At 44.6% G+C, this 14,172-nt stretch overlaps 1 protein-coding gene and 1 pseudogene across 3 annotated transcripts in view; one reads left to right on the forward strand and one right to left on the reverse strand.

Annotated features, from left to right (window-relative positions):
* LDLRAD3 (low density lipoprotein receptor class A domain containing 3) overlaps positions 1 to 14,172 on the forward strand; it is a 287,680-nt gene that overhangs the window by 21,742 nt on the left and 251,766 nt on the right. The window lies entirely within an intron of this gene.
* On the reverse strand, positions 1,541 to 3,843 carry LOC134807306 (wee1-like protein kinase 2; annotated as a pseudogene).

Consider the following 14,172-nt stretch of genomic DNA (forward strand, 5'->3'; position numbering starts at 1 on the left):
CAAGGCTGTGGCTGGGGGCCATGGGAGGGTGTAGGTAATTTGTTTTCAGGTATGTGGGTATTTAGGGTTTCAGGAAGAGTTTTCTAAAGCAGGAAGCCCTCACTATGTGCTGAGAAACTGGGGAGGCCTTTGTGAAGATAGGAATGGGTAAACAATTCTGGAGAGAGGAGGGAGGAAACCAAAAAGAGATGGGGGAGTAAGATTTATTTAGCATCTGCCAGGCGTATGTTAGGAGAGAGGTCTGTCTCATTTAATGCTCTTAAATAGTCTTTGGGGTCAGAGACACACTATTTTTTTAAAGAATAGTGTGAGGGTTTATTCAATTTAAAAAATTCGCTTTTCAAAATCAGGAAAAGAAGAAAATCCAACAGTAAAAAAAGCCATTAATCAGTGACAGGTTGCATTCATTAAGATGACACAAACAATTTATCAAATACCTTTATGACCAACATTATTTTATAGCAGATCCTGACTGTTATTAACTTTTGGATCGGTGAAGCTGGGCCCTACTGCCAAGGCATGTTACTACTGACCTACTGAATTCTCTTACCCTTTTATCACGTAAAATGTTCTCTAACTTAAATTTTTCATTCTTTGTTAGTGACGGTATGACAAAGAAGAGTACTCTACCTGTAATTTGTCTTTGGACAAGATAAAATGCTTTATTTAAAAATGCAGGCTGGGCGCAGTGGCTCACGCCTGTAGTCCCAGCACTTTGGGAGGCCGAGGTGGGTGGATCAGAGGTCAGGAGTTTGAGACCAGCCTGGCCAATATGGTGAAACCCCATCTCTGCTAAAAATATAAAAGTTAGCCAGACGTGGTGGTATGCACCTGTAGTCCCAGCTCCTCGGGAGACTGAGGCAGAAGAGTCTCTTGAACCTGGGGAGGCGGAGGTTGCAGTGAGCCGAGATCGCACCACTGCACTCCAGCCTGGGTGACAGAGTGAGACTCTGTCCCAAAAAACAAAAAACAAAAATGCAGTATTCTTTTCCTTTAAAAATGTGTACATAAAAAGGATTTGGATAAAGTATGATGAAATAATAGGAAACAAGGCCAAATTCTGATAAAATAAAGGGAAATTGGTGAGGCTTGGAACATCAAACCAGTCAGAACGTGGCCACAAGTGGGACAGGGCAAGTAGATGGAGAACAGCCATGTGAAGTTTTCCGTGAACCTTCTCCATCCAGCATTTTTGTTCTGCAAGTTAAACAACCAGCTCAGAGATGTCCAAGTTATATACAGTCTTACTTTTACCCACCTCATGTAATGGTGAAGCCATTTATTTAGTAAATACAATATCAGAAAGGGTATATATATTAGGAGGCCCACTTCCACAAAGGGGTTGGGAACTCTTTTTCAGAAATAGCATCATATAACCTGGGAAGTACTGTGGAAATCCAGGCACATTTTCTTGTAAACTGTTACTCGAATTCAAAACCAAATTCTATTCCTTTCTATGTACAGTGAATCCCTGGGATCCTTGGTAGGGCAACCTCCTAGTCCATAAGGCCAAGCAAGGGCTGTTTCCTGTTTTCTTCCTTTAGTTCAGAGGCTCATGCTGTCCTGAGGTAAAGCTTGAAGACCTTGCACTCTTTCCTCCTACCAGGCATTTGGTGTTTTCTGATCCCGTGTGGTCCCAGAGACCCCAGGGTCACCATGATGGAAGTCTCCCTGCAGGGACTGGGCCCGCTGGGCTTCCCTTAGTTCCCTTTCCAGTGCAGCTGTCTTGGACTTTTCCAAATTCAGCTGCTGCTAGAGCTCTTCTGCTTTCCCCAGGGAGGGCCAGGGCCAATTTCTGACCAGAGCTGCTGCAGAAGGTCTCTCTCCTGGATCAGGGTGGATCATGTGCTTGAGCAGACTGTAAAAGTCTTCTGAGAGCTCCTGAGGAATGTCTGGGAAGTTACTCTCATGGTTATGGTGCCTTGCAGCACTGTTGATGGGTAATGTCCTTACTCCTTCAGCCATTGCAGTGATTAATCCCAAGGCAAATAGGTCTGCTTTGGGAAGGTACTAATAATCCTCTTGCAAAATCTCATTTGCTAGGAAGCAACTATCTCCTTTTTCCACTTTGAGTTTGCTTATTGATGTAACATGGCCTAGGTCACCAATTTTATATATCACATGGGCAGAGAGAAACTAATCAGCTTCATTTTCAACTTCTGTGACTCCAGAGGAGTCACTTTGCATCTTGTGACAAAGGAAGGTTTTACAAGGTTTCATGTCCGGGTGTACCATGCCAGAGTTGTGGCTGTATTTAAGTTCAAGGGAAATCTGTAGAAGGATGTCCTTGAGTTTTGGCTCTTGGAAGTGATTAGTAGACTTAGTGTTTTCAGATATAGCAGCCTGCAAGCTCCTGCCATTGCAGTATTCATTCTGAATGATCATATGGTTATCTTCCGCCCGTGAGGGGTAGTAATATACCAGGTGGGGTGATGTCCAAACACTGTATGAGCATAAACTTCACACAAAGCCAAATACTCAGGTGAAATCCTGCAAAAGTTTTCATATAGTGCTTTATTGCATAAACACTTCTATCCAGGCTTTTAATGCACTTGTAGACTGTACCAAATTCACCAACCCCAATTTTTTCTACCTCCGAGCATTCTTTTTTATAGTAGGAAGCCATGTTGGTTTCTCATAGAACACATGTCTCAGCAGGCAGCCCTTGTTCTTCCTTGCCTTCCTCTGGACCAGCTTCCTCAAGATCATCTCGAATTTTCCTCTTGACACCGGATTGAAGGAATAATTTTGTATAGGACTTTGGGGTGAAGGGATTAGTATTGACCAGAGCCAGTGAGGTCATCTCATCCTTGGGAGGAGTGGATGTGAGCATCAAATGCTTAGAGCCTCTGGAAGGAGGCTTCGCTGTTGGAGAAATAACGTCTGGCTCAGCGGGCTTTTGGGAGCAGAGGGGCTGGCACCATGTGGCAGCTTGTTCCTGTTGCCTGGTTGGCCTGGTGTCTCAGGATATTTGAGAAGGTGTGACACTGGAGTCCTCAAAATCTGATCTGGATCTTCTTTTTCTTTTTCCCGAGGTGTGTTGAGTTCATGCACGTTACTGAGAGGAGTCCTGGGCAATGTAAGCATTGCCTCTGAATCCTGCACTTCACTCTTCTCTGGGGTCTGGCTCTGGGCCTCCCTGCTTCCTTGTGCTTTCTTTTGCCCTTCATTCTGAGTCTCTTCTTCCAAACAGGAAAAGCTTAATTTCTCAGTTTTAATGTTTTAATTTAATTTATGTTTAATGCCTCAGTTTTTTGTTAATATTTCTGTCATCCATCTCAGCCAAAGAGCTTTACAACATAGGCAAGATCTATTGCAAGAGAACACCGTGATTCTGCAGAAAGAGGAGAAAATTATTTAACCTGGCAGGTTTCACAACTCTAGCCTGCCTTTCCCTCTACCAGCTAACATCTAGCTGTTTCAGATGGTTAAATTCCTCACGTGTGGCCTCATCATTTGGTAACTGGCAGATGGGACTCTGTCGTCTACAGATCTGTTTACGAACAGTCCTTTCCTAAGTGCATATGGTGTGCGTACCAAGTCCCCGGCTCAGAGTCACGATTTTATACACAGGTTCCAGCCGTGGAATCCACATGCCTTAGACTGGGGGGCACTTCCCCCTCAGGACACCGAAGCTCAGAGAGAGGAAAGAAATACCTAATATTCCAGATGCAGCCAGGATTTCAACCCAGGCCTCTGTCTTCTCGGTCGAGTTCCTTCTCACTTCATGTCCATGGAGGCTTCTCTGCTCACGCTGGTGTGAACCCCAAGGGGCTTCCCCTGAAAACTCATAATAGAAACTTTGAACAGCTGCCCAAGAACAGATTTCAGATTTTCAGCCATTTTCCTCTTTTAATGGAAGCTCTGACTGGCTAGTTGGTTAATGGGTCCCAGGTTCTCCCAAGCCACTTAACTTCCTAATTTTCAAGCATTATCCATGGAGAAAATCCACTCTGCAGAAGCTTATGACTTAATGAGCTCAGTCAAAGTCAATGTGAAGTTGCAGGCAGCAGCTTTGATCATTGTGATAGGCGTTTTGGTTTCCACCGAGCAGAGAATGGGAAAAAGCTTTGCCCATGATTTATTAATCACTTCCTTGGCTGAGCTGTCTTGCCTGGCTCTCCTGGGAAGCACCAGTGTTGAGGTTGCTCAGGGTTCAGCCTCAGCATGGGCTTTAGGTGTCCATAGGCCCCGTGTTGCCGTGTTTCTGGAAGGCTTTGCTGAGCTGGAATGCAGCCAGATGTTGGAACCAGAGGTGCACACCTTGAGTAAACTCTCTGCTTTCAAGCAGCCCTTGAGGCCCCTTATTGGCAGAACCAGCTCCTCCAGGGAGGAGGCATGTGGGGCCCATGTGCGTGCGTGGAGTTTTTTTCAGAGACCCACTGATAAAATATTTACTTCAGTGACATGGTACCAAGTCCTGCTTTGTTTATTTTAAAAGTCTTAATACAGCATTAACCATGAGGATACCGGCTTATTTGCTTTTGGTTTCTTGCTTGTGGTTTTTGTTTTTATGAGGAGCAAAGAAGCTAGGCCTGATCTTCTGGGAAAGTAGCCTGCTGTATGTTAGCCACACATTGGAAGAGGACAACTGTTCTGTGTGGAGTGCTTACTGTGTGCCCCGGGTACTGTCCTTAGTGCTTTTAGGTCATTATTTAATCCTCTCACAATCATTCAAGTAGGTGTCACAGGTTAAATTGTGTCCCCTGAAAAGATACACTGAAGCCCTAAAACCTGGTACTTGTGAATGCAAACCAATTTGCAAATGGGGTCTTGACATATGTAATTCGTTAAGACACAGTTCTGTTGGACTGGGGTGGGCCCTAATTCCCATGACTGGTGTCTTTGTAATAAGAGGGGGCACACAGACACTCACAGAGGGAAGATGGCCTTGTGAAGACAGAGGCAGACACTGGAGCATGTAGGTGCAGGGCAAGGAATGCCAGGGATTGCCAACAACCTCCAGAAGCCAGGCAAGGAAGGATTCTGCCCTGGAGTTTTCAGAGGAAGCATGGCCCTGCCGACACCTTGAACTTCTAGCCTCTAGAATTGTGAAAGAACATATTTTTGTTGTTTTAAGCCACTCAGTTCGTGGCAATTAATTACAGCAGCCCTTGGAATTAGTATAGTTAGAACTACTTAGAAGAATATTAACCCCATTTTATAGGTGAGTACATCAAGGCTGAGAGGTGTTAAGCATCTTGCCCCAGGTCACTCAGTTCATAAGTGGAGACAGACAAATCAGGTCTTGCATAATGCCGCTGCCAAGTCCATGCATTCATTTTCATGATGGAGCCAGCAAGGTGGTAACTTTCTAATGCTGGGTATCTAGGACATCTTAATGAGCAGTTTAGTCTCAAAAGGAGATTGCCCAGTTACAGTTTAGATCTGCTTCTAATCCTGGATTTGGCCAGAAGATTCCTTGATTGACTCTGGGGGAACCTTTACTTTTATAGAGAGGATACAGGCCTGGTATTTTCTGTCCAGGGGATCTAAGCATGGGGTGGAGTATGCCATCTCTCCCCGCTGCTCAGCCAGGCCTGTGGGTCATCAAGGACCCAGCCCATTCTGCAGAGAGTTTAGACAGCTTGCCCAAAGTTTATCTGTAGTTGGAAGAAGCATGACTGGAAGGGAGATAATGAAAGGGTGCCATTTCTTCCTGATCTCTCTAATTCTGCCTGTACCCTTACCCCCATCTGAACTCCCACCCCTGCCTACACTACCCCTCCAACTGGGAGAGAGAATAGTAGGCAGGGGTCATGTTTTGGAAAGGATATTATTTCAAGGGCGTTGGGACCCCAGTGAAAGATTTTATTGAGGGGAGTGACATGACCTGTTGGACACTGTGGTGGGCTGATTTGCATCCCCAAAACTCATATGTTGAGCCCTAACCCTCAGTACCTCAGAAGGTGACTGTATTTGGAGATAGGGCCTTTAAAGAGGTAATTAAGTTACCTGTTAGGTAGGCTGTTAGGATAGGCTGTAGCCCAGTTTGACCTATGTCCTTGTAAGAGGAGGAGTTTTAGATACACAGAGAAACACCAGGCATGCACATACACAGAGGAAGGACCATGTGCAGACACAGTGACAAGGTGGTCATCTGCAAGCCAAGGAGAATTCTTGAGAAGCCAAACCTGCTGACTCCTTGAACTTGGACTTCCAGCCTCCAGAACTATGTCTGTCATTCAAGCCCCTCGGTCAGTGGCATTTTGTGATGGCAGTCCCAGGGTACGAATATAGAACCAAAAAGATGAATTGAGCCTCAGGGCGGAGAATGGATAGGGGAGCAATATTGTGGGTATTCAGAACAGCTGGGAACTCGCAGGAAAGAGGAAGGTGGTGTGGACCAGGGAGATCTGCAGAGGTGGGAGGAAGAGGACAGATTACAGAACTGTGTAGGAGCCTTAAAACTGATTATTGGGATGGGGAAGGAGTGGGGAAAGAATCTAGGAAGATCCCAGTATTCTATCTGAATGGATGGTGGCTCCATTCACTGGTTTATGGGAACACTGAAGGAGCTGTCGGTGTGGGGGAGGAGTCCCAGTTGTCAGTAAGATGTTCTCTGGCAACTGATTTTTGTATCTGGAGCTCAGACAAGAGATCTGGGCAGGGATGGGGATTTGGAAAGTACTGGCATCTAGATGACCACTCAGCTGTGGGTACCAATGAGGAGGAGGAGACGAAAACTTGTTAAGCACAAAACTCTGTGAAACCCCAGAGTTTCACAGAAACCAGATCTTAAGGGAAGGCACCACCGTAGGAGAATAAGAAGGGGAATCACCAGACCACTGTGCTGAGAAACTGAGGGAAAGACTGTTTCAGGATGACAGTTCAAGACACGGGCCGGGATTTAGGAGTTATCAGCATGGAGATGTTAGGGCGATTCATCAGTGAGAATCTTAAAGGGGGAAGAGCAGAGCACCAGAGAAACCACAATAGCTTAAACTTTTTTTTTTAATCGTTTGTTTTCAAATTGGTAATAGATATAATGGTATAAAATTGGAAAGAGAATTTCTCATCCCTGCTGCCTCACTGCACAGTTTACTGGTTACCCGTTCTCCAGCCTAGAGGAAACCAGCCCTCAGATTCTTGTGTGCTACTTCAGAGGTAGCTGTTTACGTGCAAGAATGTATGTAGGTAGGTATGTCTGAACAGATAGATAGTCTGAATTTAATTTCTTTGCAGAAACTGTAGCATACCATGCATCCTATTCTACAAATTATATGTATTTATTGATTTGAATTTTATTGTTTGAAGAAGAAATGCAACCATATGGTTCAACATTTAAAAGGTATAAAAGAGGTCAGGCGCGGTGGCTCACGCCTGTAATCCTACCACTTTGGGAGACCCAGGTGGATGGACTTCCTGAGCTCAGGAGTTTGAGACCAGCCTGGGGAACACAGTGAAACCCCGTCTCTACTGAAAATACAAAAAAATTAGCCAGGCATGGTGGTGTGTGCCTTTAATCCCAGCTACTTGGGAGGCTGAGACAGGAGAATCACTTGAACCCGGGAGGCAGAGGTTGCAGTGAGCCTAGATTGCACCATTGCACTCCAGCCTGGGCAACAGAGCGAGATTCCATCTCAAAAAAAAAAAAAAAAAAAAAAAAGGGGAGCACATAATAAAAGCTGTCCTTTTGACCTGACCCCAGCTGCCCTGGTCTCCTCCCTGGAGGCACCTCAGTTTTGTTTTGTTTTGTTTTGTTTTTTTGATTATTGTTGTTGTTGTTTACTTACTAAATATATTTCAGAGATCTCTCTTTCAGAATGGAAAGATTCCTTATTCTGTGTGTATGGTTCATGGTATTCTGTTATATATGCACTATAAATTATTTCACTCTAAGCTCCTATTGGTAGACAGGTTGATTCACATCTTTGCTGTGACAAATAATGTTACATTGGATAGCCTTATGCATATGTCATTCTAAATACCTGTAGAAATGGAATTGTTGAGTTGAAGAGTCAAGGGTGTTTGTAGGTGTTTTTTTTTGTTTGTTTGTTTTTTGAGGTGTAGTCTTACTCTGTCTCCCAGGCGGGAGTGCAGTGGTATGTGGCGTGATCTCTGCTCACTGCAACCTCAGCCTCCTGGATTCAAGCTATTCTTCTGCCTTAGCCTCCCGAGTAGCTGGGACTACAGGTGCACGCCACCACGCCTGGCTGATTTTTGTATTTTTTTTTTAGTAGAAATGAGGTTTTGCCATGTTGCCCAGGCTGGTCTCCAACTCCTGACCTTAGGTGATATGCCCACCTCAGCTTCCCAGAATGCTGGGATTACAGGCGTGAGTCACCGTGCCCAACCACATTTGTAGTTTTGATAGTTACTGCCTTGATGTCCTCTAGAGAGGCTGCACCAGTATACTCCCCACCAGCACTAAATGAGGGTGCTATTTTCCCCATTGCTTTTCAGTCAAGTGTGTTATCACACATTTTGATCCTAGTCAGTGTCTCATTGTGTTTCTCACTCTTATAATGAGGAAACATCTTTCCATAAGTGTAAGAACCATGTGTAGTTTCATTTCTATAAACTGTTTATAGCCTTTGCTTTTTTTCCCTATTGAGTAATTAATCTTTTTCTTATTGATTTGTAGGAACTACTTACATATTACAGAAATTAGCCCTCTGTGATACAAGTTGCAGATATATTTTCTCTCTTAATCAGATTTATTAGTCTTTTCTTTCATAGTTTTTGGACTTTCACTTAGGAAGGCCTTCCTCACTCCAAAATTACACATTAAAAGCATGTTTTCTCTTTTGATGTATTTTTCTATTTAAATCTTTCCTCTACCTGGAATTTATGGTGATATCATGTGAGAGTGAGGGATCCAGCTTTATTTTTTTTTCAGGGGCTACCCAGTTGTTCGGATCATTTGTTGAACATTCATTCTTGCTCACTGACTTGACCTCTCTTCTGTTGCTGCTGTGTAACAATATTATCACAAACTCCATGTTTTAACACAGCACACACTTACTATGTCACAGTTTCTGTGGGCCAGGAGCCTGGATACAGCTTAGCTGGGCTCTCTGAAAGCCTGAAATCAAAGTGTCAGCTGAAGCTGCAGTCTTATCTGAGACTCGACTGGGGAAGGATTCAATTCTTAGCTCAGGTTATTAGCAAAATTCATTTCCTTGCAGACAGCCAGATTAAAGGCCTCATTTTCTTGCTGGCCGTTGACTGGAGGCCAGTCTCAGTTTCTTGTCATGTGGGTCCTCCATACAGTCTCTTGTTTCATCAAATCAGCAAGAAAGAGAAGGACTCCAGCATGATGGGAGCTGCAATACACACATCTGGTCACTTTCCATTTATGGATTAGAAGGAAGTTACAAGTCCTTTCCGCATTCAGGGGAAGAGGAGCACACAAGGGCATGATGCCAAGAGGTGAAGACCATGGTGGGGCCTTAAGAGTCCACCTGCCATCCTAGGTTTATTTTACTTTAAATTTCTATGGGTATATACCTGCTTCTGTGACCCCACCAACTTTTAAGGAGTGAAGCCAGCTGCAAGAAGTAAATGCAATGGGGCTGAGCTCATCTTTCCTCATTCCCTGGTTAGGTGTGGAGCCTAACTCTGTCCAGTTGTGGACTTCATTTCATAAGACCCTTTGGCAGCTCTTCACTGGCTGAACTTGATACATATGCTGCCTGCTGACTTCATGTCCGTAATCCATGTCTCCAGGCTGTGATAACCTAGGAACTGCTTGGGTATAGGACAAGCTTACTACCTGTTTCCATACATTTGGCCCCGAAATTCTGTATTTTATTAGGGATTATGTTCATATTGTTAAATAACTACTTTTCTGGCCACACCACTGCTTCTTGGTGAAATCAAGTGTGTCATTGCAACTTGAAGATGTTGTCCTAGTAGTAATAGCAAATAGCAGTAATAGCAAAGCTGTGGAGTGTTTGAGTTGCTGATGGATTAGTGCCAATCTCTCTCCCTGAAGAACAAAAGCATGCAGAACAGGCATCTGGAAGAAGGATGGGAATTCTGGCAGCTGTGTTCTCTGCATTTTTGTTTTCCCCACATTTCCTTAAGTCAATTTTGTTACCTACAGTTCCTGGCCAAAATAATGCTTCCATTTCCTTTCCCAAAAGTCATTATAGATTGATTGACCTGTAGGGGGTAGAGAACTCAGACTCTAATTAAAAGATGATGGGTTAAAGGAAGTTAAAAACCAAAACGAAATAACAAACAGTATAGGCACTGGAGTGCAACTGGTGTAATCTTTGGCACTGAGCTTTGTAGGACAGAGAGGTATAGGATGATGCCGTGATTCATGAGAGAAGGTTGGAGAATGGAATCTTCAAATGGGTTGAGCCAGAGAGCTGCCCAGGAAGAGGAGGGAGCACTAGGGATTTTTTTTTTTTTTAGAAGAAGGGTGTGAAGCCAAAAAGAGTTGTCAGTTGTGTTTGGATGTCCTGATGGTGGTAGAGACTTCTGAGAACAGGTGAGTAGAGCACTGTGTGCCCAGGCTCAAGAGAATGTTCATATAGAAGATACCTTGGGCAGGTTGGGGAATCAGTTGAAGAGAGGGACCCTTTTTGATATCAGGTAAGAGGAGTTGGGCTGGTGAGGGGTGGAGGGGTCTCATTTTCCTAGGAGTGTAGGGTGCTGAAAGGAAGGATAGGGCCTAGTTCCTGAAGCAGAAATGTGATGATCTCAGAGTTGGGGACCACATGGATGGCGTGGGGTGATGTTGGCAGGAAACCTGCCTGGTAATTCTTTAAACTTGTTGTGAGTGAATGGCATCATGGTAGAATTTGAACTTGGAAGTGTACACAGTTAGATCCTTATGTCCCTTCATAATTAAGACAGGCATAGTTGTAGGGATTAGTTCTGTGAGTCCAGCTCTTCCTGAGATGCAGAGGGTTCATATCCTGGTGGGAAAGGAGGGTAGGAGGCAATATGGGACTTTACGGATGTTGGAGCTGGAAAGTTTCTCCCCAAAACAGGTGATGAGAGCTGGCCAGGTGGCCTCCGAAGGAGATCGTGTACCAGAGAGGTATGGAGGCCCAGGGGCAATGGATGAGGGATGCTTTCTGGAAACACAGACATAGACACGGTCAGAAAGGGGATGCTGGTATTTCCTGTGTACACTCATTTCCTCCCCTCCTGTGACAGTGCATGAATTTGACTTCATTCATCATGAAACTTACTATGTTCCAGGCATCGTGTTAGGCACTTGGGGGTACTGAGTTGAATAACACAAAGTCTCTTCTCCAGGATCTTTGTCTGGTGGGGGTGGGGAAGGACACTATGAGGTGTCTGAGACGATGTTGGAATGAATAAGTCTTCCATTTTCAAAAGAGTCTGTTTTAGTTGAATTTTATTATATCGCAAGGTGGACGGTGATTTAAGGTGTGTGTTTGTGTGTGTGTGCGTGTATGTGCACACATGTCTGTGCATGCATGTGTCTGTGTTTAGCTGTGTTGCTTTGGCTTTTTATTTATCTTGGAGTTTTAGAAATATGCATGCTTACACCATATTTACAAATGTGGTTTTTTGGGTGTTACTGGCTTATTGAAATTCAAGCTCAAATTCAATAACTCACCTTACTAGAATGAAAACTGCATTGCTCAGGCATGTGTTATGCCTATTGAGTGGCTTTCAGAGCCTGCTGGAGGTAGGTAATTCAGGGTGGGATGGTGCTGGCTCCATGCTTTCAGGGACCCAGCTCCCTCTCTTACTTGGTATTCCTGTGCTAAGTACCTCATGGCCCAAGATGACTGCTTGAGTACCAGCCATGTCATCTGAATTCCAGTTGGAGGAAGGCGGAAGGCACCAAGAAGGATGGGCTCCATCTTCTTAAGGATCCTTCCTGGAAGTCACACACTGAATTCTGCTTACATCCCATTGGCCAAAACGCAGCCACATTTTGTTGCAAAGAAGACTGGAGAGTGTGCTTAAGTAAAATCAGGAGTCTTTTTAGTAATTAGAAAAGGAAAACATATAATGGGGCCGGGAGGAGTGTATGAAGGGGTTCATTATGAAGGGAAGAGGACCAAATTCCAGAATTTTACTTCTGAAAACTTCACAGGGGTATTTTACAGAAAATATGATCATTCTCCCAAGCAGCTTTACTAGAGGAATAAGAGGTATCCTGGGAGAGTACAGGTAGGGAGAGGCCCAATGAGATGCCCGTCTTAGGTCCTTTCAAGCTGCTATAACAAAAAACCTTAGACTGGGTAATTTATAGACAATAGAAATTGATCACTCACAATTCTCTAGGCTGGGAAGTCCAAGATCAAGTCACCAGCAGATTCCGTGTCTGGTGAGGGCGCTCTGCTTCATAGGTGGTCCTCACATGGTGGGAGGGGAAAAAGGCCCTTTCAGGCCTCTTTCATAAAGGTGCTAATCCCATTCATGACCTAACCACCTCCTGAAGGCCCCATCTCTTAACACTATTACATTGGGAATTAGATTTAAACATAAGAATTTTGGGGGTACACAGACGCTCAGGCCATAGCAGTGCCTTCAGATGGTGGGCTTAGGGAAAACAGATGGTGGTTTCAAACCTGAACCCCTACATCAGTGGTCACCGTGGCAGACTCCAGGATGTGGATACGGATTTATAATAGGGCTGCAGCTTCCTGTGTGGGTTCCATGGGATATGCTCCAGAGTGAGGCACAGTGGGGATCTTCTTACTGATTGACAATGGCTTGTGATTCTCCCAAGTGATGCAAGGTAAGCCAGCTTATTTAAAATAACCAGGATGTCTAATTCACATTTTTAGGAGGAAGGGAAGTAACACTGAAGGCTGTTTCCCATTGCATCAAAGGCAAAATCCAAACTGTAGTCGTTTGTGAATGGAATCCCTGCCTGTCTCCAGCCTCACACTCACTCAAGGTGTGCCTGCCTGCAGTGCTGCACTGCTCCCTTCAGCCTTCGTGCAGGGTCATCCAGGGTGGTCCAGGGCAGGGCAGCCTCATCCATTCTGTTTGTGACATTGTATAACACGGACCCAGTATGGCCATCAGTTAAATGTGTTTGCTGTCGTGGTAGCTCTTCTTGATGTAGTAAACTCCTTGATTCAAGATGGGCTGTTCCTCACACATCTTTGGGACCCCAGCTTTGCTTTGCTTGGGACCTGTGACTCTGACCCAGTACCCCAGACCTGAAGCCCCCTCTATGTGTCAGTCCTGAAAGGATTCGCTGTTTTCTTAGCCTCATGGTCTCTCCTAAGCAGGAGGCATTGCTTTACCTAGAGCAGATTATTGAGCTGGAAAAGACAGTTAATAGGTAAATTGATCACCAGCTGAGTCCAGGATAGTCAGCTCAATGAAACATTAAAATTTTAAACACCTGCATTCAGAGTTGTTTCTCTAACATTCCAAGTGCTTCAGGTCAGGGGAGGAAAGAGGAGTTATTTTAGCTTAAATTATGCTTATCCTCTGAGGGGCACAGCTATTAGTATATGGTTTCCCTGAACTTGGGCTCATTTTGGATTTTGCTGAATGGTTTACACATTTTTCCCTTATTAGTGAATACCAGAGTCTCAGATTTGCAAAGGATTCTTTAATAAGGCTGTTTGTTCTCAGCCATTTGCTTTCATATTTGAGTTGTTTTTCTTTCCACACATTGAATAATGCTCCACTCCGGATCTGATGTGTCTGCCTGGAGTGTTGCTTTCATAAACATGCTGAGGAAAGACAAGAAGAAGCAGGCCCAATCTGTGGAAACTAGCCTGGTTGATAATTTGGGTGGTGGGCACCAGGAAACAGGCATGTGGTTTTTCCTTTGGGTACCCTCCAGCCGAGTAGGGCCCGGGCTCCTAGATGGAACAGTGCTGCGTTACAGTTTGGTCACAGGCTTGACTAGGTGGAAGAGCTTTCTGAGAGTTGTGTGCAAAAAAACACTTAGCTGCCGTTCCATATTTGCTTGCTTGATCCCCTTGGCTGCTTTGGGACTCATCCAACCTATGACCTCTCTGAACTTGGAAAATGAAGTTGCAGTTTTGGCCACAGGATATTTATTGATGGTGGAAGGGTGTGGAAGTCTCTGAGTTGCAGTTGTGTTGTAGTATGATAGAGTTTTCCTTCCTGAGGTTGACCATGGCTTAGTCCTTGCTATGCAGGGTAGTGTGAGGATTGGATTTCTCAGGTTAGCGGAGCTTTAGATGAGCGTTGAGACTGTCTCAGAGCCTCTGATCCATTCGTTTTAGGTTGTTGGAGTTT

Source organism: Pan troglodytes, chromosome 9 (genome assembly GCF_028858775.2).
Source record: "Pan troglodytes isolate AG18354 chromosome 9, NHGRI_mPanTro3-v2.0_pri, whole genome shotgun sequence".
Lineage (NCBI taxonomy): Eukaryota > Metazoa > Chordata > Mammalia > Primates > Hominidae > Pan > Pan troglodytes.